Below are 22,136 nucleotides of genomic sequence, written 5' to 3' on the forward strand. Positions count from 1 at the left end.
CATCCAGTTTGTAATGAAAATGGCAACAGGACAAATATAATGGAAAGGAGTAATGAGAACAGAGGAGGAAGATGAAGGAACGACAGCAGCAACTGTTGGGTAGAAAGGAACAAACCTAAATCAACTGGAAAATCGTATCTATTCATATATATCCATATATATATATGTCTATCATATATATATATATATATATATATCTAGCTGAGAACTGCACACTCTTTTCATAAGTACAGTATAAGTCAGAAGAGAAAGACATCAGAGGTCAAATAAGATAAATTTGCAGGCTCTATCTGGGTAATATACCACTGTTCCCCATGTCTTTTCCTAGACCAAGACCTACCTACTAAAAGTAAACACATCTTTAATGGGAGAGACAGCAAGCTTGTCTTGTACAGTCTGCACCATCTGAGTAGTGTGCACTCTTCCCTTGTGCTTGGCCTTGCTGCAGCATGTACCACAGCCTTCTCCTCTCCTGAAAAACCAATGTTTGTATTGGATGGAACTCAGGACAGGGAACTGTGTGTACAGGCATTAATTATAGGAATCAGGTTCATAAATTTGCCTGTTAGAAAATTAAACACAGGTTTCAATTTTGCAAAGCTGCTATTTCCTCCACACTTATGTTCTTATTGTAAGAGATTTGTACCAATTTTCTGTGGATTAATAGTGGTCAGTCCACACTTAACAGCAATATGATAAGCCAGACCTTTTAAAGTGATCCTTGTTTGTTTCCACAGCTTCAACAGTGGCTCCTAAAATTCTGTGAAATGAAACAGAAACAGCTATCTCATCCTGGAATTTCACCACAAAGTTTGCTGATGCTTGAACACAGAAAGTCTGAACACAGAAAAAGTTTTAGGGCAGTGGACAGGATGGAGTTACACCAAATACCATCTCAAATGGGAAGGGCAGCAGTGGGATCTGGGGCTTGTGCTCCTGCAGAGGGTTGCATTCTTAGCTATGTGGGGGAGGCTTGGAGCACTGCAGAATGAAGAGCTAATGCTGTGTTTGGCCACAGGATAAGTTGTCAGCATGTCCCTGGCTGGTTCAGGCTTGTGCACAGATGCGTTCTGTGTGACTTTGTTAGGTTAATGAAGCAAAAGGAGGGCAAATACTGGGGGCTTTGGATGAGGGTGGCTAAAGCCCTAAAAGAAAAGCTGCTGGGAACTCAGTTTACTTTGGACATCTCCTCTACCGGGAAGAGGCAAAGATCTTTACTTTCTCAATTCTTCTAGTGTGTGTAGGGAGCTGATTGCTCAGCAGCAATATTATCTGATGTACTGCAATCTTTTCTATAAAGTGTGTTGTAGAAAACCTGATATGTGAACTGAGGAAAATATGTCACTGTGGTACTAAAACTAAGCATGTCAGCCCTTGCTTTTGTAATGCAAACCATTTATCACTATAAAAAGAAAGGAATAAATTTAGATTTAAAAATATCCACAAAACAGACTTTCTCTTCCTTTCTTATACTCTGAATCAAATCTAGTCACACAGATGTGTGAAAATCTTCTTTTTAATCAAGAGCAAATTATAGAATGAAAGTCAATGTATTAAGCTCTTTTCTCAAACTACTGAGATGACTAGGCTACAATTTGATGTTTTAATTTCCTATCACAAGAGTTTTACTGTTTTTCTTAGGACGAATGCCTTAAGAGAGTTAGGTCTGTAATTCCCTAGACTCTCATAACACATTCACAAGTCTGAATAACCCCAGACACTATACCAGCTTCCAACTTCTGCTTTTGACAGCTATTTTTAGTCTGTTATATTTCTGTCTTTGAACACTATCCCAGCTGAGATCCAGACTGAAAAAGCTGAAGTTCCTAAAGAGCGTTTTGTCTCACATGAGTGCAGATGAGCCATCCACAGTTTGTAGCTTTGTGCATCCCCAGGGATGGAGCCTGAGGTTGGTGTGCAGTGCTCATTGTCAGCCTTTCCCAGAGATCCATTCCTCTCAGTGTGCTGTCAAGATGGCACCGTGTCTGCCAGCACTGTCACCTCCAGCATCTTGGAGTCTTGTCCACCCATGGGAGGTGTGTGAGCTGTGCCTGCCATGACAGGCATTCTCACCATGTTCCCTGAGTCACTGTCACCAGCTTGGTAGAGTATGGTAAAGTTTAAGGCTGAGACCCTTTATTTGGAATGAGTGATGGTTGTAAACACCTTCCTGGATCTAGTAATTTTGTTCAGTTTGTTTCCTGCATTGCACCACAGAGTCTCAAGACAACTTCATGCCTTGACATCAAAAAGTGAAATCTTACCAGGAAGGTGGTGGATTTCCCTTTTCACCACTCTCTCAAACCATAACCACCCTTTGGCTACCTCATTTGTATGGCTACCTGACAAAAAGATGTTGGACTTCATGGAGCCCCTGGAGGAATGCTGACCTTCCACACCCTGGGAAGGCAGATGGTCGACTTACTGGGTCATCTATTTAGTACTAAATGAGCTATTGACATGTCCCCGTGCTCATACACACACACACACACACAGAGCCAGAGGACATTATGTAGGAGAAGTCATGGGTTCTTACAGTTCCAGTATCTGTAGGAAAAGTCACGAGTACCCATGAGTCACAGCAGAGTAGCAGATCTCCTTAGGACTGCAGAATGCCTTGTAAGTATCTATTCCAGGAGCAAAGCAGCCAAATTCACTATAGGGTGTATTGTTTTGGATTTGGGACAAGCTGGGTTGATGCTGGACTAAGGGATCACATACCACAACCCACTGCATATCCTGTAGATACTGATCCTTTTAAGGTAACCACCATGCTTGGTTCACTCTGCTGAACTTGCACTTGGACTGAAATAGCAGAGATCTATGGGTCCACGCCAAAATTCACTGAAAGTCCCAGGTGTCATGGGGCGACTTTACCTTTAAGATAGTTTTGAGAGCTAAGGAAGTTGAAACTGCTGGTGACTGATGGGAGTCTTTTCTCCTGACCAATTATCGGTCATTTCTAAGAACTGACAGCAGTTTTGACCATTGAAAAGTGAAATCAACCTGTGAACACCACCTTAAGACCTAAGCCTGAGAATTTCTTGCTCTCTTTGTCTCCGGGCTGTGAAAGGTGACAGGCTCCAGCTGGCCTCCCGTTCCCTTCCCAGGCCATGCGGCCGGGCAGGGGCTGGGCTGGGCCCAGCGGCTCCCGGCCGGGAGATGGGGCCTGCGGGGCTTGTCCCGGGCTCTGGCTGGGCCAGGCTGGTCCCTGGCTCGGCTGCAGGTTTTGCTGTGACTGAATTCACCAGAGACAGCCGAGTAAAGAAAGGAAAAAAAGCTCTTGACCTGCGGCAGGCTGAGACAGTGACCACACTCTCCAGAGCAGCCATGAAGAATCTTCCATCGCAGACAACTCCAGCTGTTACTCCAGCAGACATCACAGAACTATCTACAAAGCCCGGGCAAGATTTTAACCTTTTCATTACCCAGATGAGACTTGCAGATTAATCCTTTTATCCACAGAGAGAAAAAGAGAGTAATCAACATGTAAAGAGACTTTATAAACTATCAGAGACAGTAAAGAAAAGAAGCTTCAGAAAAGGTAGAGAATAAGGAGATGCTTTATAAGCTGAAATATTTTTCTGTTAAAGCTATGGAGATGGACAACAAGGTCTTGAAAAAAACTCCTTTGATTCATGACAGAGTATATTGGGAGGAATAGAGTGTTCAAAGTGTGGATTTTGAGTAAAAAGTAGAGTAATTGTGATACAGTGAAGTGCTGGAACAGAGTGAAGCGAAGATTTGAAGCCTTGGGGGGCAATGAGAAAACTGTTTCCAGTGAAGCTCACAGAGACAGATGAAGAGGACTTTTGCTTTTGAATAACTCATCCTTAAAATTACATCCCTAGACTCATGGCCCATACACACCTCAGAGTGATGTGAAATGGGAGGAGTGAATTCTGATGACAAGATTTCCGGGCAGCTGGCATCAGAAAAATAGAAAGCTATAACAGAAATAATAGCTTTCTTGTGAGAAACTCCATAGATTAGCAGAAAGAGACTTCTGTTTCTCTACAAAGACTGATGAAAAAACTGTAGCAGGAATTGGGACTGTTTTAAACACCAAAGTTCCAAAGTTTTTGTCTCTATGTAGTCACGTGTACAAGAGAATGGTTAAGTAGTGGGGGATAAAAGAGTTTTCTGGAAGTTTATTCTGGTGGGTTTTTTTTGTTCTTGTAATCTTGTTAATAAACTTTCTTTATTCCTTTTAAGTTTTAAGCCTGTTTTGCTCTTGTTCTAATCCATATCTCATAGCAAGAAATAAGTAATTTTTTTTAGTTACTGCTTTAAAACCATGACACCAGGTAAGAAGTGTAGAAAAGCGTCAGGATTGAGCTGATTTAGATGATGCTGTGGTGGAGTTCTACAGGGGAGCTCCTTAATGGAAAAAAAATCACAGAGCCATGAATGCCGGTTACAATGGGTCACTGAGTTATGAGACATATTGGCAATCTGTCTCATCACATCTTGGGCACTTTGTTGAAATGATCAAAGACCTTTATAGTGGGGTGTAGATGTTTGTAGACATAAAGTATATTGCTGTATTTGTGAAGAGAGGCAACCTTGCACTGCCAAAGACAAATGCTGACTGTGTACTGCTATGTGTGCTCAGCAAATAGCTGAGATTCCTTCATGGTTTTAGGGGATGGATCCATTCCCCAGTGCTTTGGACAATAGTATGGTAACAAAGGGAGTAAAGAAAGAAAAATAAGAGGCTTAAAACTGTCATTTACAGACTAGAAGTACCACAGATTATCCCATAAGACTTTCACGTCTTTATTTAAATTTCATATTGGCCAAACCAAATTAAATAAATAGGAAATAAAGTTTCAAAAGGAGCCTTCTTGGAGTAGTTTATGGTGAATATTCTTCTGAATGGAAAGACGTTTTTGTCTATGCTGTTGCAATTTAGCATGGGAAAAATTGATATCCCTGCACATAATCCTGCAAATAAATGGAGTAGTCTGTAGCTAGGAATCTTTCAATGGAAATTTGCAGCAAAACAAATGACTTAATTAGTGTATCCAGAATATTTTTTCTGGCAACAATACTGATTTGACTAAAGCTCACTAAATCTGCCTTAGATTTCTAAGGAAACTATTTCTGTATTTCTGTTAGTTTTATTCTAATACACACATAGGTATTTTGAGGTTTTTTTACCCATTGCTCAGCAAAAAAAACTTCTTCAGTAATAATGTTAGTGGTGTCTGTGACAAAGTAATTTTCTCTGAACTGCTATAAATGTGATCCATGAAAATTCTTTTGGTGCATCACTATCCAAATTAAGTACTGAATAATGCATATTTATAAAAAAATACATATAGGTAAGGGAGGCATTAAAAACTCTTTCAAAGGCCAGAAAAAAAGAAAAGAGCCTTTTTCTCCTTAATGTCTTGAAGTGAAGTTGTTAGTAACTTCAGACATAAGTGGGTTACAGTGACACAGGGCACAGAAGCAAGGAATAAAAATGAAGTTAAACTGCCAATAGAGGCTCTAGTTTTGAAATTTGCAAGCATCCTCTCATTTACCATGCACAGAAAAGAGACAGTTTTAAATGATGATGGTATTCTTTGTTGTGCAGTGCTATAATACTACCCACTCATCTCTTTGGTAGTTTCTCTTTTTTTTTCTTCCATCTGTTTCCAAGACTGAAGAGGAAATGTAGCAACAACTTAAATATTTTAGCATAATGAAATAATATTATGATTTGAAAGTTGAAACTCATGTGGTTTTGAATTTGGAAAAACTGGGGGACCCAGAACTGTGGTTTGTGAAGTTTTTTTCTATGCTACACTGGGTTAATATTGAAGCTTCTATTTTGCTTTAATATTATATTTCACTGATTAAGAGATTCCTTTGCTAGATACATTAAAGAAGTGATTAAATTAAATTAACTTATCTTACTGGATTGAGGGATGTCCCTATCATGATGCCAGTGCTCCAGGTTTATCTAGCTTACTTTTACATTGACTATAAAGTGGGTATTGAAGAATTTTTCAAACGTTGATAGCCAAATTCTTTGCTTGAGTGTGGTTTCTTCCTGCAGAGCCCCATTCTGAGAGGCTGGGTTTTGTGACAAGCTGATATTGGGGAAACTCATTTTTGATGGGCACTTCAGACATTACAAACGAAATGAGTTTTCTTCAATTAGTTTCCTACTAATATTTCAAAGCTGTGTCTAACTTTTCTGCTGGAGCATACTATGCATGTGATTCTGGTCCATGCATCACTTGCATTTTATCTAACCCCTGTACTTGGGTTTCCTTTCTGTGGAAAGGGGGAATGATGTTGTGTATTTGGTTCTGTCCTTATAAGAAAATCTGGGGCAGGGAGACAAATGTAAAGCAGGTAAACATTCTCAAGTTCCCCAATCAGATATAACCTGAGACCTCACCTATGAGAGCAAGAATTTCTCACACACAAATGCAACTCTTTGGCATGAGGTCCTTAATGAGCAGCAGTGGATTATACTGTCTGGCATTTCTATCTTCTTTTTCTATCTTTGTGCATTGTTAGAGATCCTGAGATAGTAGTTCTTTTAAATTACCCCAGATTTCCTACTGTTTTTCATATTTCAATGACTAAAGTTGTCATAGCTTTTTACATGTCACATTACTTGTTTGAAATGAAATAAAATGAAACTAAAGCTGCTTTTCTAACTTCTAAATCATGTGGCATGTTTAACTCATGTCTGCTTTCTGGTAAAACATTGGTAATTTTCTTAAAAAGTTATGATGCAAATAGACTGAATGGAAGCAAAGTGTAAATGTTCTCATAAAGTTTTCCAAGAGGCCAGAGTCCCCTGCCCGTGAAGAAGATAGCGTCCTTAATGTTACTGCAGGCATTACAAAAAGAGCATAGTTATTCACTGCCCTTACAGCCATACTCCTGTCCTCTCTTGCTGGGAATCAGAAGGTCAGCTGTACTTTTTGACCCTCTTAGGCCAGGGTGGAAAAGTTGTGCCAATTTATGTAGTTCAGAATAGATTATGGTTTCACAAGACAGTACAGTTTACAGAGAAATGTCCTGCCAAACATCACATGTATTCCTTGACCTCTTGACTCAAATCAGTAAGTTTCCATTAAAGCTGAACTATTTGGAACAGGCTCTAGCATGAATCTAGAATGAGAATTTAATTGCCTTTCCTCTGCTGAGAGATACATAATCTCTGACATGCTTCCAGCAGGAGTGTATATTATATAAAAAAAACATTAGTTTGATACTTCCACAGAAAGTTTTTTTCTATTTTTACTGTTGTGCATAGCTTTTTACTGTTGGATTTCTCAGTGAGTGAAGTTCTGGATGATTCTGTTATTTAAAACAAGTGGAAGTTCTCTATGACATCTGTGAATTTATTCCTTGTGAAACGATTTTTTCCAATTTACTATTCAGTTGGAATTAAAAAGTGAGAATTGTGTGTAGTGTTACTTTAGTTTACAATGTATAGAACATGAAAAGACTTCCAGGGGAGCATAATTCTGCTCAGCCCCAAGTAGCTAAAGAGAACAGCAGACAGTTCATCTAATTCTGCATGTCCAAAGTGATAAGTCATCATCCCACCCTTTCAACCATACATATTTCAACCATACATATTGACTAATTTAAGCTATAAATTTGTACCCAGAAGTCTTCATCTTACAGTATCCCTATGACCTGTGAGACTACTACAGTACATGAGATTTTTTCTTACTCCTTGCTAGCTATCTGTCAGCCAACATATGCTGACTTGCATGGAGAGTCTCAGTTGCTGTTGGATTACCTTACATTTCAGGTGCTTCAATTAAACCAATAATTCAGATGCCTCTTGTTCTCACCTGTGTGGACAATTGAAATATAATCTGTGAAAAATCCCCATCCAGTACCTGCCTAGTCTATTTTAAGCCTAAATGTGATGCACGTTGTCTCTTGCTGTCTTCCCCTGAGAAACTCAATTAAGTCTTTCATACCTAATCCTGCTTAAAATCCTGACTCTTAAAATACTAAGCTACATGGCACCTGGTGGCTCATGGGTGTTTTAGAAGAATCTCCTGCTGCTGCCACGTGGGTGGAGCCCTGCACAAAAGTTGCATTTGTAGCCAACATTTGAACATTAGGCAGACAGGGTGGGAAATGTCCCTTTCAGGTAGTGGTTAGACTTTCCACCTGGAAAATGAGTATCCTGTGCTCTGGAGTCCTGCCTCTGCCAATACAGTATGCAATATAAAGATCCTCTCTTGGGGTTAACCTGGGACCCAGTGGGAAGTCATGTGGGCAGGCAGAGAAAGCCTTTGCTTCTGAGTAGCCATGGTGGCTCCTTCTGGAGCAGGAGAATCAGTCCTTGCTGTGATCTGTTTTCTTGGAGGCAGAAGAGGGAAAAGAGGCTGTTATGACAGGTTAATTTTGCAGCTCTCCTGCCTTTGATATCTGGCCTCCATCATGCAAAAAGATCTTGGCCTCTGTGCATTGCATAGACTGCAAGGGTAAAGTTTATGTCCTCAACAAGGCTGGTGCAGAAATATTTTATGATCATCAATTTGCTTGGGTCTATATGGGTGGCTTGTTACAAAAAATGGTTCATTTTTGTCTCAGCCTCTGGTATCCTTTTGTTCCAGGGATCCTTTAAGGCCAGGGGCAGCCCACGTCCTAGCTTTGGACTTTCACTGACTTCCTGGAGATGAGCTCCCTGAGAGCTTAGGACTCCACATAATTAACTGGTAGACACAAAAGCAGTTTACTGGGTTATGCTTTCTGTTGCAGCCACTCTGCAGTATCCTGATGGATGCTGTTTATGACTGACCCAGCCTGTTAGAACTCACTTCCTTCAAAATTCTCCTTCCAGAAGCCCAGGGTATATGGGCAGTCCCAAATAAACTAATATTGTACTTTTCAGTGATGAAAGTGTGCAACATGATTGTCTGGGCAAATAGTATTTCTCCAAACTAGTCTTAACAAAGTTTCAGCAGTATTACCTTAAAAATGGTGTCAATCATATCTTAAATGTAAATATTTAATTTAAAAAATGAATACATCTCAGTTCTTTTAATTCTGTTTTCAGCAATGGTTAGGTATACAGGATTAATTTGTTTGACTAATTTTCCACTTACAATGGTATAATCTAATCCAGATAAAGACACACAACTGTTCAAAGCTTTTAACATTTGCTTTCAATGTTAAACCTGCAGCCATGGTTAGAAAAATATTTCTTTCAGAAATCTGATCTGCATTGCTTCCTTTTGTAGTGTTTTTGGCTTCTTTCAGCTGCCTTCAAAACCTGCAGTAATAGCATTCCCCTATTATTCATATTTGCTTGCACAAATCCTAGCTAAAGAATGCAAGCAAGGAAGCGCACTCTTCTAAATCAGCAGAGATTTGAACTGAATGGACCAAAAATGCCATTCTGCTATAATCTTTCATAGTGCTTTAGTTTAGCTCGTGTTAATTAAGACCATCAACTTCTGAAGTTGTGCTTATGTCAAAAATACAGTTCTCTTTCATTAAATATAATTAGAAATAACCTTCAGGAATAAAAAAAAAATAAATTCTAGTGGTATGATTTACTTTGTTTAACATAGCAAGGTAGTTCTAATGTTTTGCCTCATCAGTCTGTAAAGGAAATATTTTTCGGTCAAAACTCCCTTTACACCAGTTACACTAATAACCTCTCACACATTATTTCAAAACAAGTTTAAACAGGATAGAACAGTGCATTAAATGCATCACAGCTGCTACATATACTCTTGAGTTTTGATTTACTTCTGTCACAGTAAAAATAGATTTTTTATAAATGGATGTTTCACGCTTCTCACTCTAATGTATGACAGACAGTGAGACTCACATTTCCCTTAAATAATGGTTTAGCCACTGTGAATCCCTGTCACAGCTGTTGAACAGTCACTCCAGAGCAGAAGATTTAATGACAACAAAAAATACTGTGAAAGCTTCACATTCAAACTGAATCCTTGTTCAGAGGCTCCTAAAACAAACTTTCCAGTTTTTCATCAAAAAATACAGCATTTTAGTGTTCTAAATTTTTGGTATATATGCAAATGATAAATGTCAACCAAAATAGGCTGGGAAGAGGGTATTTTAAAATGATATGTAGCTGCTCTTAGGAGAGAAAAATAAAGTACAAGCCACAAGCTTCAAGGCTTGCTAATTTACTGTGCAATAAATAAATCCAAAGGACTTAAGAAAATGTGACATAAATTTGTTTCATGAAAGAAATTTGAATGAAATTTGAAAGAAAGAAAATGTGAATGACAAAACACCTGAAACACCTAATTTGTATTACATAGCTTCTTTCTGTTAGAGACTCTGGTTTGTTTTTGCCCTAGAATTGTTTTGTTGCCACAATTTAATAAATCAAAAAATACCCTTAGACTTCTCTTGGGAAAACTATTTAAATTCTTTTTCCCTTTCTTTTAAATTTTAAGAAGAAGAAAAATAAAGTCCTTTAGTAAAGCTCTGAACAAGGCCCAAATCTAAAGATTAATTGTTACAGATTAAGACTTCTATGGCTTTCAGAAATTTTGATTAAGTGAGGCAAAAATACTTTATGGTAAAGTTAATGGTTTTATGATTATTGTTGGTTTTATTTTTTTTTTCTTTCTTATTTTGATCTTGCAAAAATCAAAAAACCCAATTTGGATTAATTTTTTTTTTTCAATCCTAACACTTGAAAGTCAGCAAAATATCTGGAAAACCTGTATTATACTCAATGTCATAAGGTGTCTTTTGCCATCTTTGAAATTATTTTTTTATAGGTTATATGGATAAAAATTTTATATATCTGTATAAGAAGGTATTTGAAAACATTGATGTGCATAATAAAAGTCTGATTTTGTTATGTTTGCATACATTGAGGATTTACTTTCTTCTGCGTTTTGTTCTTCCAATACCAGAGGAAATTTTTGGAAGGTTGGAATATTATGCAATATAAACTGACATTTGAGAGTTCATGAAAAATAATTTTAAAACTTTAAACCAGAAATAAATTCTCAACTTTCTTGGAATAAAAGGTTACCACACATCTGTACTAACCAGGATTATATGTTTGGGGATACATTTTGCTGAAGTTATAAATACACTTTCTCTGTTTCTTTATTCTGAAGCACAGAAGGTCCTGTCAATTCAAGCATTACATTTTAACCTATCCATTTAGAGAGAAATTTCATTTTTCTTTCCTGATGTCTTCTTCCACTACTAAGGAGGAGCATCTGTGTATAACAACAGAAAAGAAATGTAAGCTGGAATTTTAAAGAGACTGCACTTGAAGACAATGGGACTACCGATTAATATTAAGTTAAAAATGTATCTAATATTTTGCCATATTAACTTTAAAGAAAAATATTTCCTTGGAAGGCACACTATTGTAGGAGCTAATATCATAACAAATTGCTTTTCATTGCTTCTGAAACCCTCTGCTGTATAGAAATCTGTGCTTCACCAGGAAGGAGAACATGTGCGCCAGTGTGCACTCCAGAAGAAGAGAAAGGTCACATAAAATCCAGGATTTCACAATGTCTAGAACACGTATTTTGTTGCCTGCTCTTTTTTGTTTATTTCAGAAGCTGAAATATCATATTTTCTGTTCTAGGAAATGTGCCAATCTAACACTTCTTGTGACTAAGTATTTCTCATAAGTCCCAAGGCTAAGCTCTAGAGAGGAAGGTTGTGAAAGAGGTAATGGAGTAGTGTCTTAAATTGAAAGGGTGGGATTTTGTGCAAGATTTTAAAAGGCTCACAGTGCTCGCTGCTATTATGATGAGTATCTCAGTCATATCTAAACTAACATCCCAGATAAAAGTACCATTGTTAAAGACTGTGCAAATTTATAGGGTGAGAGAGTTAGAGAAGAGTTGAGACAAGATGAAAACAGTCATCTGGATACGGTTATTCTAGCAAGTAGATGAGGAACATAACAGAGATGAAGTAGTTGAGATATAAACTTTTTAGATAAAAAATGTACTTCAAAAATTATTTTGTGAGAATATGTACTTGTAGCCAAACATGATGTCCTAGAGAGTTACTTTTAAAGTTTTAATATTTTCAAATAATTACACTAAAAATATATTTTTGTCTTTTCCACCAGCAGCTGTGTTTTGATAAATTGAATTTTGACAAGTACTATGATAACTTTGTAAAGATAACTGAGAAAAATATCTTTTTTGAAAAAAGTAAACAATTTTATATTTAATGATAATAACTTTTCACCAGTCACTAAATGTTTGACTTAATTCAGGCCTTGGGTTTAAACAGCTCACATGCCTGAAAGTAAGACCTAGATTTGACAGATATATGTGGAGTTGTGAGAACTTGTCCTTGAAACAGACAGGAAAATGTACAAAAACATAAAGAAGAGCACTAACCCAGTGCAATGCACTGTAAATCTACCAGTCCTACACTTTCTTATGCTATCGGAAGTAAGTAGAATTAAATTAGTTTCTTAAAAATTCCTAACGCAGAAAAATAATTTTGTTTTGTTTTTGTTTTCTTTTTTTTCCTGTTTTAAATCTTAAAATGTTTGGCCTGGGACTTAATTTCTATGCTGTTCACATGTAACAAAAAAGACCTTCCAGAAAAACCATTCCTCTCTGGCATTTCATGTGACAGGAGGGAAAGAAAAGACCCTCTATACAATGCAGAGCTTAAAAATAAACTTTTCGGGTTTGCAAATAAGTGAAAGCACAATGGAATCCTGTGTTTCAATCTCGTGTGTGTATTCATCATGGATGCCTAATTATGAAGCATAGAACTAAAGCTGAACTGTGTACCCCTGGTTACAGGTCCCAGGGGATGACTGGATTCACTGGTTGTAACTTGTTCCTCAGGGGCCAGTTAAAAGCACACCAGGTAAAGTTAAATAAAAAAATATATAACTCCTGTATACTACAGTTTTTACTCATTGCTGAAAACTGGCATCAAGAGAACCTTGGTAAACTGCACTTTTTATTAACTGCTTTATATGAAACCTTTAGCACTACCTGTAAATTCTCATTTCTGTCACCATTTATTGTCAGAAATACAACTGGAGGAAATTTTTAGATCTGTAGTTTTCTGCTACCCTTGTGAAAGAGGAAGACGTATGATGTTTGCTAAGAAATGGTCTCTGCACTCTTGCAGCCCCTACAAGAAAATACTCCTTTCTCTGCTGATGTTCACATACAGCACTGTATGAAGGAATTCAGATTCTGTTTATGTCAGTAATTTAATCTTAGAGTCATAAGTGTGTGTTTATTTTAGCTCTGCTGGTGATGAATTCTTTCTGCTTTCAGATAAGTCATAGTTAAGAGAGTTGTTGAATAATTCATCAATATAATTTTGAATACTTTAGTGTATCAGATCTCAGAAAACATAACTAGAAAATGTACAGGAAAAGCATAAAGCACCCATAATGTATGGCAAATGTTTGTGCATGAAAAATATGGGCTTTGTCTGTTTTTTCATTTTTATCTAGTGTTACACTGGTGTTGCTTGAGTTTAATAGGAGTAGCTCCCAGACTGCAATGACTCAAATGGTAAAAGAAACAGGAATATGATCTGAAATGCCTGGGTGAAATGGAAAACACGGGAGCAGATATACCCATTGCAGTAATGTGTTGGCTCATGTTTAAACATAAATGTCTGTATCAACAAGCCAACAGCCATTAATAAACAGCTGCTAACCCTGCTGGAGATTTTATCTTATGCATGAGTACTTTTTGCTAATGAGAAAATGCTTCGTTTATCAAAGTAACATTGATTTCATAGAGATGTAATTCAAAGTTTCTTGTGCTATACTGGGAATACCAAAGGAAGTAAAGACTGAATTAATTGGTATTAGTGTACTGGAACAGATTTAGAAAAAAATAATTTGTGAAGAAATCTACACTCTAGAAAGACTAGAAAAGTCTTTAGCTGAGAAACATGTTGTTTGTGGAGAGTTTGCTAACAAACTTGTGGGAAAATACTGACAAATATTCAAGGCAAAGAAAGGTCAGGAACATGGAATATCTGGAAATATAATTTACACTTTTGGTCAATAAAAATAGCTTGAACCACGCATTTAAATACACTCTGTAGGTAACTGTAAAGAACAAGCATTCCCAAAGGTCTCTACATCCTACCTTGAGCACAGAAGTTTAATGTAAGTGATATGAACTACTGTCTGCAAGTTCTCCTGTCTCTCTGATGCGTAGCAGAGTTGCTTCCAAGAGGGTCCCACATCCCTGCAGCACACACATACATTTATTATTTATGAACAGAAAGTAACTTAGTATGCTATAAAGCACACGAGGGACAAGTAACAAAGAATTTGAAAGCAAGGAGTAAATTAATAAGTAGATATCAAAATGTCATTAATATTAAATGAACTTCCAACAGTCCCAATTTGCAAATATTTAGCTGTGTTGGTTGTTGCATGTAAGACACTCACTAGAGGCTTTTTTATTTTTCCAACAGAACAAAGAATCTCCATACGAATGTTGTTTCTCTTTCAGGCCTTATAAATCTGATGCTCTGAGACATCTGGACACTTAGAAAAATTCCTGAGCCTATAAACTTACAGAAACTGTTTCATGAGGGTCAAGATGAAAACTTACTCCCAGAAATTGTGGTGAATCTGAAAAACACAAACTGTGCAATTAATTTTTAAAAGGTTAATTTTTTTGTTTGTTTTTATTTAACTCTTACTTCAGTTTGTTGGCAGAACTCTATGTTTAAAATTAGGAAATAAACATAGATACTATTAACTAGACTTTGTTTTTTATAGCAAAATTGGAAATATGTGAATAAGTGAAGACTTGAAATGATCTTATGGGAGTCAGTAGTTGTTGTAATTCCCTAATTCTTTATTACAGCCTGCAGCTGGCATTTTGCTATGTTTGTTATATTCATTCTTGACTTACTGAAGTCTGTCAGCTCTAAAGCTTTTGAAAAGAAGTGTTGAGTTTGGAAAGGGTCTTTATTAAAGAAAGTTTCATCAAGGACTTACAGAAGTTTGTGGAATCACAAGGTAATGAGAGCTGATATTTGCAAAAGTCAGACAAGTTTCGACTAGAAGTACAGGACAATTATTTTCTCTATCAAATCACAATGACTGTTGAGGATACCCATTAAACTGCATGTAATTTCCAATCCTTAAGTATTTTTATCATGTGTAAAGGAACAATAGGGGGTTATATGAGCTATAAATACTGAGTAAGAAAGCTTCTGCTAAAAGTGGCTCATACCCAGAGCAGTGGAAAAAAAAGAGAGGAATGTGGCTCATGAGCAGACTGAACAGAACAGTAGTTTGACAAACATCATGGGAACATAGCCATGTTATTCACTAGCTGATTACCTAGAGAATTTTAATATTAAGGTAGTGATCCCAAAACTATGATCCTGAGATGATTCACCATTTGCGAGGATGCTGGAAATGGCCTCTGCCTAGAATTGTATCAAATATTGACATTTACAGAATCTTTCTGGCAAATCAAGGGTGTAAAAGTGCCAGGTAATTTATCATAAATTCTTTAGGTTGAGGATTTACAAATTTGAGGATGTAGTAGAAGAGATGTGTCACCGTGAGAATCAGGCCTTTTGATATTGTTTTTACAAGTTCTAGCCACTTTCCCAGGAAAGTAACTATAAACAGAGGTGTTTATACATTCCATTAAAGCTATGCCTTTTGATGGACATCTCTCACAGACAGTGTGGTTGGGAAGGTGTTCACCTGACTATCCAATCCCTGGTCGTGGTCAGAAACCTATAAATACTGAAAGAACAAATAAACCTTCTTCTTCTTTCATCTCACTTCAAGCTGTGCCTGTGTGAATCATTTTGTGTCCGACAGTGACAGAGATGCTCCTGACTGGGGGTAGGACTGGTGTGGTCTCACTGGGATGACAGCACGCCCCAATGCTTGTCCCATGCTCTGGGAACACAGCTGTCGTGTGCCAGCTCCACGAGGTCACCAAGGCTTGGTGCACCCAGCAGGGGACCAGCCAGAGAGAAAGGCAAAAGGGTCTGGTGGGATAAGGGGCAGCACGAGGGGACAATGCACAGCACCGGCTTTACCTGTTGTGTGTGTGCTCCATCACCATCTGCTTTCGTCCCTGAGCTTCTGCCCATCTGCCAGGCACACTGGTTACATCTTCTCCACTTTTAGTTCAAGACCAATGCTATCTGCTGTGTGAGCTCCAGAGAAGCCTTAGAATGTTTTTTTTTTTTTTCCTTTTTGTGGGCTGTATATAGCTACTCACTGAACTATTGTACATCACAGTCCTGGAAAATAAAGATGAGAAATACCAGATCGTTTCTGTTAAGGCTTTCTGTTTGGTTCCCTATTCGTTTACATCTAAATTCTCTCTGAAGCATCTCATGCTATCCTTCTGTGAATTTAGACCAAACATGCAATGTTGAAAAAGTCTTCTTTTTACTGCAAAGCAGACTTCAAGTAATGCATGGAAAGTATTGCACTTTAAAGAGTCAAATAACCCTATAAGCAAAATGTATATTTCTCTGCACTCTAGTACATACCTAAAAGTGAATTTGAGTTAACCAATACAAAATGCCAAATATTTGTAAAACTCTTATCAACATTATGGATAAATAGGAAATTAGTGGTACTCATGTTTTATACATTACTTAAAAACTAATGATTAGTTATTGCTAAAATAACTGCTTTCCTTAGAGCATTAATATCTACATGTGGATTGCTTTAGGATAATAATTTAATTTTACTGCTACATGACCTAATTTCTACTACTGGTTTCATTGATAGAAGAGGAAGTCAACACAAGGTGGAATATGGGAAATCTTGATTATGAGTATACAAATTTTTATCCTGGCAGCAGGTAGACACTTTAACAGACTGCCTGGAAAGCCCATGAAAACTCCAGTCATGGAGACACTCACTGACTGAAAAAAGCCTTGAGCAAGCTAGTAAGGGATGTGTGTCCTTTGTGCAGGGGTGTTCAAACATGGGGCCTGACATATGGACCTGAAAACCCCAAACAATAGCTGCTTGGAGATACTCAGACCAAATGATCTGAGACAAGGCTGCTCATGGCTGCCCTGTCAATACAAGTAATATCTTTCTAATAACAAAATTCAACTATAGACATAAGTTCCATTCACCTTTAAATGAGCCTTTCTAATGAAAGCAAACTCTTAAAGGGGTAAATCTGGTTCCATGAGTTTTGGAAAATAGGATGATTTGATGAGATATCTTGACAGCGTTGGATACAAATGACCAATTTGGGTGTAATTAATTTTCCTATGCACTGTGGGGCTCCCTAATGTATTCACAGCCTTATGTTGACAGATATTATACAGGATAAATGGGAATATGTCAGATCCTTGTAATTTGGGGCAGCAGTTGAAAGAGGGGATACCCTGGTGTATATCCCCATCACAGATGGCACTCGACACTTTGGGAATAACAGAGCCAAGCTCTTGGCAATCTTCATTCAGACCAAGTTCCAGACCACTGCCAGGGAGTGCAGGTGAGAAACTGTACTTTGCTGGAAGTGGCTCACTAATGCAATGCAGAACAATAAATTCAAATCATCACAGGAGTTCAGAGAAATTCATAACCTGCCTTCCCAGAAAACCGGCTTTGAAGCGAGAATTGTTGCCAGATACGTCTTGAAAAATAAAAAAGAAAGGAGCAACCACCCTTGGTGTGCCCACAAAGTGAGTCTGTTTTGGAGATGGAGACTGATCCCTCTGGCTTGAGTGGCACCTGCCACTGTTCCTGGTGAGACATCCTGGTGTGTAAAAGACAGTAGCAGGAGAAGGCAGATGATGGCAGTCTCTGGTCTGTGCTTCCATGATACCAGTCTCCAAGGAAGAAGCCTTAAAATCCTGGTGTTGACTTGGATTCAGCTTCCAGCCCTGACTAAATAGTCCTGGTTGGAGAGAAATGAGGATTTTTCCCAATAAAAGATTCTACATGTTTTTTGGGTTATGATTTTCCATGTTTTTTCTCTTTGGATAACACCTGTAAGGATTCAATTTCTGCTTCGTTTGTTTTAAGTTCTGATTGATGTAATGATGTTTGTCCTGTGAAGAAATAGCCAACTGTTTGCCCTAAATGCAGCATCATCATTTATATACTATAGTATTTGGGATAATAGTCACAAGTTTTTAAATTGAATAAGAAGTTAATAACTTCTGCTTATAGCAAATGACTATTAAAATTCAGCTAGAGGTCACCTATTACTTCAAAGGCCCCTGTAAATTCACATTTAGACACAGGACCAGAAATATACCAGATGGTGGTGAGGTCTGTCTGCCAGCTCAGTAATTTTTATGAAATTTGGCCTTATGACAGGTTTAATTTCTCTTCTTGATTCCCAACTGGTCCAATTGCATCTCTCTACAACTTTCTTTTCCATTTCTCAACACTTTTTTATTTTGGTTACTTCCTCTGGTAGTTGGATGTGTATAGTACTCTTTCATAACACCATTGAAAAACCATAAATGTGAGCATCAATAGATTGCTGCTATCAACCTCTATCCTTCCTCTGCTTTGCACTGATAAAGGCAAGAAAATCTGAAGTAAGGGCTGCTTTGATTCATGCTAGTGCACAGATGCTGGTGTGGCATGCCAGAATCAGTGAGCTCCTGTGTGTGTATGCCTTTAACCTCAGACATTCACAGGATGATGCCTTCAGGTTGGAGGAGTGTCCTTTAGAGATGGCAATATGGCATCAGTGGTACATTGCAAGAAACAGCCAAAGAAAAATAAAATTATTTGAAACATGAGGGGTTTTTACTCCAAACTGAATATATACCCTGTTTTCAAATGAATGGCTGAATTGGCACTCAGCTCAAATCACCCAGATCTTGTGCTTTTCTAGCAATAATCCTTATGTAATTATACATTTGACATGTGAGAACTGCCAACGCGGTTTGACACTGCTAAACAAAATGTAATCTTTCATCCTACAATCTGTAATTTTCATAGCTGTATGAGAGACTATCTGCTGTCAACTCTCTGCAGTCTGGGTTCACTGGAACTGACAGGCTGCATATTTGCTAGCTTATTTTTGCTTACTCAACATGGAACTGTGTATTGAATTCAGACTCTAATTAAGTGAAATTGAGAGGTGATTTCTAGAGTTAGAATACCGTTAATCCATTTTTGCTCTTATGAATCTTCAGAATGGATGGACTGGGATTACTGTTTCCTATGGAAGACAGCCTACTGGTCTCTGATTTTCCATCAAAAGCAGATTATGGCTTCCAATTTTAGCAGCTCTTCAGTTGATTTCCTTATAAGTAATGAAGAAATGTTGCAAGCATTATAAAATAAAGGGAGCTTTGAACTGGAGATAATTTCTGAATGTCTGACTTTCAGTCTTAATCAGAAAATTATATATGGGAGTTTCCAGACTCAAAATCCACTTTGCTTTGCTTTGTACATAATATCGTGAATGACAGTGGGAGAACAAGCATTTGAGATATGACTTCAGTTTTCCTCAATCTTTTCCTCACATATGGAAAGATAAATATCTGATTGAAATAACAACACAGGCTCTAGAATCGGAAAAGTGTATTTACATAATACACAATGTGATGAGACCACTATGAAAAGTATTTTCAGAGGTTTGCAGACAACCCTTGTATTTAGAAGACAAAACAAGTCATGCTTTAAAACCAAACAGATGCACTAAGTGTGCATTGAGAGATTTGATAGAAGATAATAGCTAGCACACCTTTCTGCTTCTTCCCACAATGAGCCATTACAGCTCCCTTATTTCTGTCCAAACTTAATTCTGGTGCTTTAATTTATTTTGTGGGCAAGTTCTTCTATAAGCAGAAGAGACCAAGTGACACTTTTAACTTCATGTCAACCATCATAATAATTCAATGAATACCCTGAAGGCATGCTTTTTATTATGCCCTAATGACAGGACAGCTTGTTTCACTACTAGTGGCTTCTTGAAACTTGTGAAAAATGTCCTCTTCTGCTAACTTTTTGTTTCTACTCCCATGAGTATCTGTGAAACACTTTTTATGTATTCATTTTATGTACTTCATTTTTTTCTGTATCTTGAGTACTGCATAGGCAATTCAGCTGCTTCTTTCACGAGGCTGACAAGTAATAGTGGCAAATCTGTGTCTAGATAGTAGGAAGGTAGAAGGTCTTGTTTGATATGTGCATGCAATTTGTGTATGAATCGAGACCTTCTCTATTAATCCATCCAGGTCAAAAACTTGTTTTCACATAAATACTAAGCCTCCTTAGAGACATTAGTATGTTGCTGTGAGTAAAAGACTGGTTGGAAAAATGTCAAATAATTTTCAATGGTTTCCTGGAAATAAGAGGATTTAAATGAATAAGAAAACTAAATTAAGAAAATTACATTAGAACTCCAAGTTCCACAGAAGTTCAATTGTTGTCTATTTTCTTCACTTTACTTTGTTTCTTCTATTTAACTTTCTACAACACACTTTGCCACTAATTCTTTCTCTTCTCATATTCCATTGCTTTCAGAGGGTTAAAAGGAAAGGGAAGTAGTTCAGTCTCATACAGCACTTAAGCTATTCCTTTAGGAATTCCTTTAGGAATACATTTCAGGATGGGATATGAGTTTTTAACCTTTTTTTTTCTATGCATTATTTCTGCTTTACTATTTTATATTCTCTGAATGCTTTAAAATATATGTGAATATTGAAATTTTCCTCTGTTAGTACATTACAAAATTTTCCACCAATTAGTTGTATGAATGAACTATTGCACTTTCATTTCAAGCTATTGAAATTAAGGAAATTTTTTGGTTCAGTCATGGATGCAGTCACTAAGGTATATAATCCCTCCTGAACAAATATTCACAGGCAAAATTTCAAACATTTCCTTATATTGAAGTAAGGCTAATGTAGAAATTAATACTGTAGCACAGACATGACCAGTTTGGTTGTTTTTTTGTTTGTTTTTTTATCAGATACTTAAGCTTCCTCTCAAGTCCCTCAACCTGAATAAATGACACTTTGGGACTGACACCAAATTTTAGTACTAAATTACTTTTTTGTGACGTCCCCACTGAGGCGCCGTCATTCTTCTTGCTGTCCTGGCATCTCAATGTTTAAAAAAACACAATAAAAATAATTGGAGAGGTGGAGTATGATTGAGTGGTATCTATACTGTATGTACCCACAGGCACACATCATTTCCTGGCTCTTGAAGCAGTGGTAAAAATGTAGTGCTTGAACAGTGTGTCACTATGGCTGGCTGGTTCTTTGCCACAGACACGTATAGTTGCATGGATTGCAAGCATGCTGCCACTTTAGGGCTGGAAATGAAGCCCTAAAAATCAATAATTTGGCTTCAGTATTAGGCTGTGTACAGTAATTTCATTGTGGTTTTATTAGATCAGTAAAATTCCCTCTGTGGGACAGTATCACAAGGAACTAATTCATGTACCAAGCTTGAAGCCTACTACATGCCTTAGAGTTTAGAGAAAGGGATCTGAAAGAGGTGAAGGACTTATATAGAGGCTTTAGTGTTTAAAGGAGTTTTCTAATGAGAAAAGAGTAACAAGAAACTAAAGTCTAATAAAGCAGATATTGTAAGATTTGAAGTTTCACATTACCTTCATTTGCTTTGTAAATTGCTAAGGAAACAAGCTTCTGTGATGCTTTCCTTATATGCCCTCATCAGCATGTGTCTCTTTCCTCCCATCCATGCTGTACAGAAAGAACTGAACAGTTAATGATGTTGAGAATTCTTAAGCTTATTTCTATTAAATTTGAACCAAGATTTGATTAAAACATCAGTGAGTGTGTTTGCTCTAAATGTTGGCATATGTCTGCCACCTTTACACATGCTGAGTAAAGTCTGCTTACAATCTGTGAGGTTTTGAACAAGTGAATCTTTGTGGTGCTTTCTCATCAGAAGTTCAGATTCTGTTTTCATTTTCATTTGTGTACAAACTACTGAGCAACTTCCCTGTATAGGCATGGGATTTGGAATCATCCTGGTGTTTGATATTACACTAGATTTATGTCACTCTGCTTGGAAATTAGAATTTGAGCCTCAATCAGAAAATTAAGCTCTTGAGCAGAAGTTGTTCCCACAGACACACTTCTTTCAGAGTAATGATCATATTGGTCGGAGGTACAGAAGTTGTGCCACTGGCATAGATGAGTTGGCAGAAGTCCCTAAGGTACTCACACTTATGCCA

Source organism: Pseudopodoces humilis, chromosome 2, assembly GCF_049639895.1.
Source record: "Pseudopodoces humilis isolate 2021_Gansu_Grassland_sample_001 chromosome 2, ASM4963989v1, whole genome shotgun sequence".
Lineage (NCBI taxonomy): Eukaryota > Metazoa > Chordata > Aves > Passeriformes > Paridae > Pseudopodoces > Pseudopodoces humilis.